The sequence below is a fragment of the Triticum aestivum genome, chromosome 7D, assembly GCF_018294505.1.
Source record: "Triticum aestivum cultivar Chinese Spring chromosome 7D, IWGSC CS RefSeq v2.1, whole genome shotgun sequence".
NCBI lineage: Eukaryota > Viridiplantae > Streptophyta > Magnoliopsida > Poales > Poaceae > Triticum > Triticum aestivum.
Genome location: NC_057814.1, coordinates 560,824,062 through 560,834,047, shown reverse-complemented (window position 1 = coordinate 560,834,047; position 9,986 = coordinate 560,824,062).

Here is a 9,986-nt window from a genome sequence, read left to right as displayed (position 1 = left end):
CCGGTGCTCTGGTACGACTGGATGGATCTCATTTTGCTGTCGTCGCGCTCGGCGGTTCTTCCCAATGGGATCCCTAGGAAGTGGTTTGCGGTGCGCCAAGGGCTTAGGCATGGGGACCCCTTTCCCCTACCTCTTTCTCCTCGTGGCTAATGTCATTCAACGGATGATCAGGCAGAATGATGTGTTGCCACACCCTCGCCCCTCCGCTAGTGCTGCAGTACACTGATGAAACCCTCCTTATCATGCACGTAGAACCCACCACTGTTGCTTGCCTTCGTGACATTGAAAGTGCAACTATCCCTGGGTGGTTTTGGTAATTCCTAACAACATATAGCTCATTGAGCTAATGCTATTCCAAGATGAATATTTTAGGAAAGCTCAATGATTGGCATGGCATGGATTACAAAGTGGACCCTTCAAAATGCGAAGGACAAAAGATTGGCTCAAGATCAAAGCACAAGACTCTACATTTTCTATTTTAGTGATCCAAGATCATATTGAGTCTATAGGAAAACCAATACTATTAAGAAGGGATGAGGTATTGCTTAATGAGGTTCTTGCTCAAAATGCTTAGTGATATGCTCCAAAGCCCTCCACTACTTTCTCATATCCACATATGTCCCAAACCAAAAAGTCCAACTCGGCCCCACCAAAATTTCATATCCGGAGCCACCGAGTTCAGTTGACATAGCCAATGTCAGAAACCCTAGTCTATTCGGTCTCACCGATAGGGATCTCGGTCTCACCGAGATGGGATTGTAATCTCTCTATTTCCCTTCGTAACGTTTCGGTCAAACCGAGATGAGCGATCGGTCCCACCGAGATTGCAATGCAAACACTCTGTTTCCTTTTCGTAATGTTTCGGTCCAACCGAGATGAGCGAATTGGTCCCACCGAGTTTGCCTGACCAACTCTCTGTTAGTCTATTACCAAAATCGGTCTCACCGAGTTTGTGTAATCGATCTCATCGAGATACGTTATGCCCTAACCCTAATGATATCGGTCCCACCGAGTTGACGTGTCGGTCCCACCGAAACACCTAACGGTCACCTTATGAACCAAATCGGTCTGACCGAGTTCTTTGAATCGGTCCCACCGAGTTTGGTGATTTGTGTGTAACAATTAGATTTTGTGTGGAGGCTTTATATACCCCTCCATCCACTCTTCATTCATGGAGAGAGCCAGCAGAACATGCCTACACTTCCAACACATATTTTCTGAGAGAGAACCACCTACACTTGTGTTGAGGTCAAGATATTCCATTCCAACCACATAAATCTTGATCTCTAGCCTTCCCCAAGTTGCTTTCCACTCAAATCTTCTTTCCACCAAATCCAAATCCTGTGAGAGAGAGTTGAGTGTTGGGGAGACTATCATTTGAAGCACAAGAGCAAGGAGTTCATCATCAACACACCATTTGTTATTTCTTGGAGAGTGGTGTCTCCTAGATTGGCTAGGTGTCACTTGGGATCCTCCGTCAAGATTGTGGAGTTGAACCAAGGAGTTTGTAAGGGCAAGGAGATCGCCTACTTCGTGAAGATCTACCCTAGTGAGGCAAGTCTTTCGTGGGCGATGGCCATGGTGGGATAGACAAGGTTGCTTCTTTGTGGACCCTTCGTGGGTGGAGCCCTCCGTGGACTCGCACAACCGTTACCCTTCGTGGGTTGAAGTCTCCATCAACGTGGATGTACGATAGCACCACCTATCGGAACCACAGATAAAAAATCTCCGTGTCAACATTGCGTTTGCTCCTTCAAACTCATCCCTTTACCTTCATATGCAATTTTTTTACATTCCGCTGCTATACTCTTAGAATTGCATGTGTAGGTTGATTGCTCGTCTTGTGCTAAGTTTCTAAAATCTGCCAAGAACTAAAATTGGGAAAAGGCTAGATTTTTATTTGGTCAAGTAGTCTAATCATCCCCCCTCTAGACATACTTTCGATCCTACAAGTGGTATCAGAGCTTTGGTCTCCATTTGCTTTGATTTCCATAGCTTTTGGTGGTCATAGCCTTGGTTTCACAACCTAGGAGAGTATGGCGTCTAGCGAGGGAAATTACCACCGTAGAGGTCCTTACTTTGATGGTACAAATTTTGCTAGTTGGAAGCATAAGATGAAAATGCATATTCTTGGACATAACCCCGCCGTTTGGGCTATTGTGTGTGTTGTCTTGCAAGGTGAATTCTTTGATGGGAGAGAACCAAACCGTGATGCTACCGCGGAAGAGTTGAAAATGCTACAATACAATGCTCAAGCTTGTGATATTCTCCTCAACGGATTGTGCCCCGAAGAATTCAACAAAATCAACCGTCTTGAGAATGCAAAGGAAATTTGGGACACTTTGATTGATATGCACGAAGGTACCGACTCCGTTAAGGAATCCAAATTGGATGTGCTTCAAAGTCAACTTGACAAGTTCAAAATGAAGGATGGTGAAGGTGTCGCTGAAATGTACTCTAGGCTTGCTCTCATCACAAATGAGATTGCCGGCTTAGGAAGTGAAGAGATGACCGACAAATTCATCATCAAGAAGATCCTAAGAGCCTTGGATGGAAAATATGATACCGTGTGCACATTGATCCAAATGATGCCCAATTACAAAGATCTCAAGCCAACGGAAGTCATTGGAAGAATTGTTGCTCATGAGATGTCACTCAAGGATAAGGAAGAGCTTCACAACAAGTCAAGTGGTGCTTACAAAGCCTCGTGTGATTCTCCCACATCATCAAGTGAGAAACAAGCCTTCAATGAAGAATTGAGACTAATGGTGAAGAACTTCAACAAGTTCTACAAGAGTAGAAGCAAAGAAAGAAGTTCCAAGTCAAGGTCCTACAATGACAAAAGATCTTCTAGTCGTGAGCGTAATTGCTACAATTGTGGAAGACCCGGACACTACTCCAATGAGTGTACGCCCCCCTACAAAAGAAGAGAAGATTCTCCCAAGAGAAGAAGTAGAAGAGACGAATCACCGCCAAGAGAAAGGAGTAGAGATGATCGTTATGAACGAAAACCCTCTCGGAGAAACACGGACTCAGAAAGGAAGGAAAAGTCATCAAGGAGCTACACAAAAAGAAGACATCAAGCTCATGTTGGTGAATGGGTATCCAGCTCCGACTCCGACAATCACTCCGAAAGAAGTTATCACTCTGACTCCGAATATACTCAAGATGAAGGTGTTGCCGGTCTAGCACTTGTGTCAACCAACTCCTACGACATATTTGACTCACAAAATGAAGGAATTGGAAGATGCTTCATGGCCAAAGGTCCAAAGGTAACACATCCCGAGTATGTTGATTTCAATAGTGATGAAGATGATTTGCTAGGTGATGATGATTTACTTGTTGACAACTCTAGTGATGAAAACTATGATGAAATGTCAATTAATCATGCTAATCAAGATAAAACGGATGACGATGATAAGAAGGAGATTGAGCGTCTAACTAAAGAACTAAACACTCTTAAGTTAGCTCATGACACTACCTTGGAAGATCATCGAGAACTTTTAAAGACTCATGACAAGCTACGCTTTGAAAAGCTCAACCTTGAGCAAGAGCATGAGTTTTTAAAGGCAATCAATGATGATCTTCGCATGAAAAGTACTTCTTACATTGCCAAGCGTTTACTCTTGTGTACTTACATGCCACAAGTTAAATCTAGCAACAAGAACAAGAAAGATTCTTCATCTAGTAGTAACAACAATCATGCTAAATCCAATGTTGTTGCTTCTAGTAGTTCTCTTGATTCCACTAATGATTCTCTTAGCCAAGTTACACTTGAGCAAGAAAATAGCTTATTGAAGGGAATTATAGAGAAAGGTGTTTACAAGAGCCTTGTCGGAAGTAAGCAATTTGAGGAAATTGTACGCAAGCAAGGAAGACACCGGAAGAATCAAGGTGTTGGTTTTGAATGAAAGTTCAATGCCAATGGAGTTGAGTGGGAAGAAGATCAATACCCCAAGACGAAGTTTGTTCCTCAACAAGAGAAGTATGATCCTACTTCTTTCAAAGGGACACAAGCCCAAGATGATCTTCCACCACAAGACCACAAGCAAAAAGGCAAGGACAAGCTTCAAGAGGAAATTGATGCATTTGAAGAAGCACCTAAGGCCTTGGTCAAGTGGGTTCCCAAGACTACATCAAGTTCTACTTCATCAAGTACGACTACAACTCCAAGGATTCCCATCAAGATGGTGTGGATCCCGAAGAAGAAGGACTAGAAAGTTCTTGAGGGTGACTCCGCCAACATACTTCACTCTTATCATTTTGGCGAGAACAAGTGCAAACAACTTCCATATCTTGCACTAGTTCAAGGAGTCACAAACCCTCTTGTTGGTAAGACAAGGGACAAGGTAACCTAATGCTTTCATGGACATCATCTTGTGTATGCATCACTCTATGTCTATGGATATCCTTGTTTGTTCCTTGTGGGACTAACCCGTGTAGGTATTGAAAGTGCAACTCACTACAAAGAATTGCTCCGAATGATCTACATCAACATTGAGCATCTACATCTTCAACACCTACATGAAGTCATCATCGACAAAACCCAAGGTTAGTTCATCCCTCTTAGGGGGGATATCACATCTAGGGGGAGCTTCACTCAAATCAATTGAGCTAAAGCAACTCTAATGGTGTGAACACAACAATGCTTTATGTAAAAGTGGTAACCCCACTTGTGCTTAAACGATGAGTATGACCTATGATCAAATGTTCTCATTTGACTCCTAAGTCAATATACTCATATATAGATGACCTAGTCATCGCCAAATTGCTTGATAGATGCTAGAGTGGTTGTGCATGCTTTGTCACATATTTCATTTGCCATTTTATTGTGTGAGCATGTTGGTTGCATATTTTACTCATTCGAGGACATCCACTTGTTGCTTTGATTGTTTGGCTTTTTCTCTTTTGCCAAATGGATGGACAAGAATGCCTAAGAACTCCCTCTAGCTATCTATGCTTTCCAAGTCTCAAACTCTATTCATGCTACATCACAAAGTTTGATCAAGTCAGATTCGAACCACTCTGTGTGAGGAGCACTCGGAGTTCCCGATTCGTCATAGACTTAAACCTCCAAAACCTCTTTGTGCATCTCGGTCTGACTGATTCATCCTTTTCGGTCTTACCGATATCACTAAGTTGATCTAGGGTTTTCAATCTCGGTGCAACCGATTAGAACCATTCGGTCACACCGAGTTGCAGTAACTGCTTGCAGTTTTGCATCTCGGTGCCACCGAGTCATTCCACTCGGTCACACCGACAGGGTGAGGTTATATATACCGACGGGCCAAATTTTGGAAATTTTTTCGAACCTCCTCGCCCGCACATAACCTGTTCTGCCTTTTCGGGTCTCCGGATCATCCTCTCGTCGCCAGCGACCTCCCGCCGCTGGTCTCCGCCGCCGTCAACGGCAATCTGCCCCGCCGTTGTCGCTGTAGCAAGTTCGCCGCCGAACTAGGGTACGAACTTGAACTTTGTGCTAATCCTTAACTCTGATTCTTAGCACATTGCTTTGCCATGATTCTTGCCACGATTGAAATCATCCTGTCCAGCGAAAACATCCCGTAGATTAGTTTTGATTTGAAAATTTAGGGTTAGGTCTCCGCCGAATTCATCTCGGGCTGACCGAGTTGTAGAAATCGGTCTCACCGATTTGGCTTAGGCCAGAGCACAGGCATTTTCGGTCCGACCGAAAATTGCAAATCGGTGTGACCGAGTTCGATTCTCTGTGAAACCCTAGCAGTCTCGGTACCACCAAACTGTGACTCGGTCTGACGGAGTTCACTAGTTTAGGTTCCAAAAGCTGCTTCGGTATCACCGAGTTTACAAATCGGTAGATCCGAAATGCTTTCTGTGAAGAACTAAAACTAAGTTTTTAAGTCATCCGTTTTACAAAACTTCTGTACTTTGTGATGCTCATCTTCTCTACCTCATCTATAATCTATTCACAGGGTTTGCTGTTAGAGAGTTTGCAAAGATGTCTGACAAGAGTGACAGCCAGAACAAGTCTGAACGGCAGGTGGAGATGAGTGAGGGCTCAGGTCCCTCCCGCAGTTATGATGATGGCAGCAGGAGCACTCCCAGCAATTTGCCAAAGGCTGCCACCAGGACAAGGAAGAAGAGGAATTCTGACTCTGAGGATGAAGACTATGTGGCTGTTGAGGATGAAGCCACTTCAAAGAAAAAGGTGCTAAAGAAAGAGTATGGCACAACTGCTGCAACAAAGCCTGGTCTGAAAACAAAGGCTCCAGCAAGAAGAGTTCGAATGTCAAAAGCCAGAGCCTCCACTCAAGAAACAATGGAGTTCACTCTTGAACCCAAGGAAACTGGAGATGGCAAGAAGAGAAAAGAAAGGGTCAAGAAGACCATTGCCAGAGTTATTGGGAAGCCATCAATGATGAGAGAGTCTGAAGAAGAAGAAGAACAGGAGGATGCTGCACCAGCACCCAAAGCTCAAAAGCTTATGGGGGATGCAATCAAATCAGGGGCTGCTCCAACTAAGCCCAAATCTACTCCCAAGGCTGCTGCTCCAGCTCCAAAGCCTAAACCCAAGAGAAGCACTAGGAACATCCCTGCTGAAGAGAAGAACAAGGCCCCAGTGCCTGAAGAAGAAGAAGATGATTCTGTTGTATTGAGGAAGCTGAAGCCCAAGATACCTGACCACACTGATGCACACCCAGTTGCAAAGAACATGAAAATCAGGAAGGATGCAGGATTGAGACTATGGAGACAGTCTGATCCATATGCTATCAGGAGAAGGACTGCTGTGGACTATAGATTTCACACTAAGGAACAACATGACTTCTATGAGACAATTCTACTTGATAAGAAGCCCATTGTGTGTGACATGAGATGGGTTGACTGGGAGTTCATCAAGGAGAATGAGGATCACTTCCCTGGAGTGCTTGATAGCTTCAAGGCATGTGGAGTTGACACTTTTGTTGCCCAGAAGCTCACCAAGTGGAATGATGAGCTCATCATGCAGTTTTACTCCACTGCCCACTTCTATCCAGATGGAAGGATAGTATGGATGTCTGAGGGTACTAGGTACCAGTCTACAGTTGAGGAATGGGCCAAGCTTATCAATGCTCCCGAGGAACATGAGGATGACTTGGATATCTATGCAGAGAAGAAGAAATACCACAACACTATGGCCAACATGTACAAAGAGATCCCAGATGCTGCCTTGGATACACATAAGTTTGGATCTGTTCACTACTTGTTGTCTGGTCTGCCAACAATCAACTGGATCTTAAGGCATACACTGCTACCCAAGTCAGGTGATCACAAGATGATCAGAGGACATGCCATCAACTTGCTGCATATATTTGATGTCCCACATAAGTTCAAGGTCATGAGTTTGATTGTTGAGACAATCAAGAGGACTACTGCTGACCAGAAGAGAAGCTGTGGGTATGCCCCACAAATTCAGGAGCTCATCAACTCAAATATGGGCAAAGGCAAGTACATTTTGGATAAGGAGCACCTGCCCATCTATCTTGAATTTGAAGATAACACAGTGGTGATGAATGAGAATGAACCATCTTCATCTCAAGCACATGAGAAGAGAGAGAAGGCTAAGGTAGAGAAGGCTGCAAAGATGCCAACAATAGAGGAGGCATCTCAGGTATTCTTGAAGAGCAAGCAAGACCAGCTTGGATATCTGATCCAATCCACCCTGAGGATTAAGAAGGGCTTGGCCACCCTGACCAAGAACCAGGAGAGTCTGGAGAGGATTATTGAGACAAAATTCTATGACCTTGATGTCAAGGTGACAGAGATCCAAACTGCAGTTGAGCAACTCCAGGAGGAAGCTGAGGAGAAGAAGGGCAAGTCTACCACAAATGCTTTTGCCAGAGTGCCCAGAGGACAGAGATATGCTGCAGTGCCAGTGACAGACACTAGAGCTACAGCATCAGCACCAGCAGCAACAGCTCCAGTTCCACCTCCAGCAGCTACTCCACCAACTCCAGCTACTTCATCTGAAGCCTTCGTCCTTGGAGTCCTCTCAACACCACCTCCCGAAGATCAAGCCTGAGAGTCGTTTAGCACTATGCATTTTTGAACTTTTTGGTAACTTGTTGCCAAAGGGGGAGAAAAATGTATAGATCATAGGCTTCAAGAGAGTGTTGCTTTTTTATTCTCTCTTGCTATTTTGTCTGAAACTTTATTGTGTGCTTGTGTGAGATACTACTTTGTGTCCTTGTGAGATACTTGTTTGATCATGTGTTTGATCATATGCTACCCTTAATACTTGTTGGATGATATTATCTTTATATCCTCTTATGATCATTCATTTTGCTTGGTGATGAGTGCATGTGTTTTAATTTCTATCATTTTGAGCGCTCCACCAAGATGTATGTGACACGGAAGAGTAACCCATGATCCTAATCGATTGTGCATTTGCATTCAAAAGCAAATTTCAAATAATGCACAAATTTAGGGGGAGCACTTGCTTATCACATACTTCTCAAAGCGACGATGTTTTTCAATCTTACTTATCATTTGTCGAAGCTTTGATCTATATGTTGTCATCAATTACGAAAGAGGGGGAGATTGAAAGTGCAACTATCCCTGGGTGGTTTTGGTAATTCCTAACAACATATAGCTCATTGAGCTAATGCTATTCCAAGATGAATATTTCAGGAAAGCTCAATGATTGGCATGGCATGGATTAGAAAGTGGACCCTTCAAAATGCTAAGGGCAAAAGATTGGCTCAAGCTCAAAGCACAAGACTCTACATTTTCCATTTTAGTGATCCAAGATCACATTGAGTCTATAGGAAAAGCCAATACTATTAAGAAGGGATGAGGTGTTGCTTAATGAGGTTCTTGCTCAAAATGCTTAGTGATATGCTCCAAAGCCCTCCACTACTTTCTCATATCCACATATATCCCAAACCAAAAAGTCCAACTCGGCCCCACCGAAATTTCATATCCGGAGCCACCGAGTTCAGTTGACATAGCCACTGCCGGAAACCCTAGTCTATTCGGTGTCACCGATAGGGATCTCGGTCTCACCGAGATGGGATTGTAATCTCTCTGTTTCCCTTCGTAACATTTCGGTCAAACCGAGATGAGCGATCGGTCCCACCGAGATTGCAATGCAAACACTCTGTTTCCTTTTCGTAACGTTTCGGTCCAACCGAGATGAGCGAATCAGTCCCACCGAGTTTGCCTGACCAACTCTCTGTTAGTCTATTACCAAAATCGGTCTCACCGAGTTTGTGTAATCGGTCTCACCGAGATTACGTTATGCCCTAACCCTAATGATATCGGTCCCACCGAGTTGACATGTCGGTCCCACCGAAACACCTAATGGTCACATTATGAACCAAATCGGTCCGACCGAGTTCTTTGAATCGGTCCCACCGAGTTTGGTGATTTGTGTGTAACGGTTAGATTTTGTGTGGAGGCTATATATACCCCTCCACCCACTCTTCATTCATGGAGAGAGCCATCAGAACATGCCTACACTTACAACACATATTTTCTAAGAGAGAACCACCTACACTTGTGTTGAGGTCAAGATATTCCATTCCAACCACATAAATCTTGATCTCTAGCCTTCCCCAAGTTGCTTTCCACTCAAATCTTCTTTCCACCAAATCCAAATCCTGTGAGAGAGAGTTGAGTGTTGGGGAGACTATCATTTGAAGCACAAGAGCAAGGAGTTCATCATCAACACACCATTTGTTATTTCTTGGAGAGTGGTGTCTCCTAGATTGGCTAGGTGTCACTTGGGAGCCTTCGTCAAGATTGTGGAGTTGAACCAAGGAGTTTGTAAGGGCAAGGAGATCGCCTACTTCGTGAAGATCTACCCTAGTGAGGGAAGTCCTTTGTGGGCGACGGCCATGGTGGGATAGATAAGGTTGCTTCTTCGTGGACCCTCCGTGGGTGGAGCCCTCCGTGGACTCGCGAAACCGTTACCCTTCGTGGGTTGAAGTCTCCATCAATGTTGATGTACGATAGCACCACCTATCGGA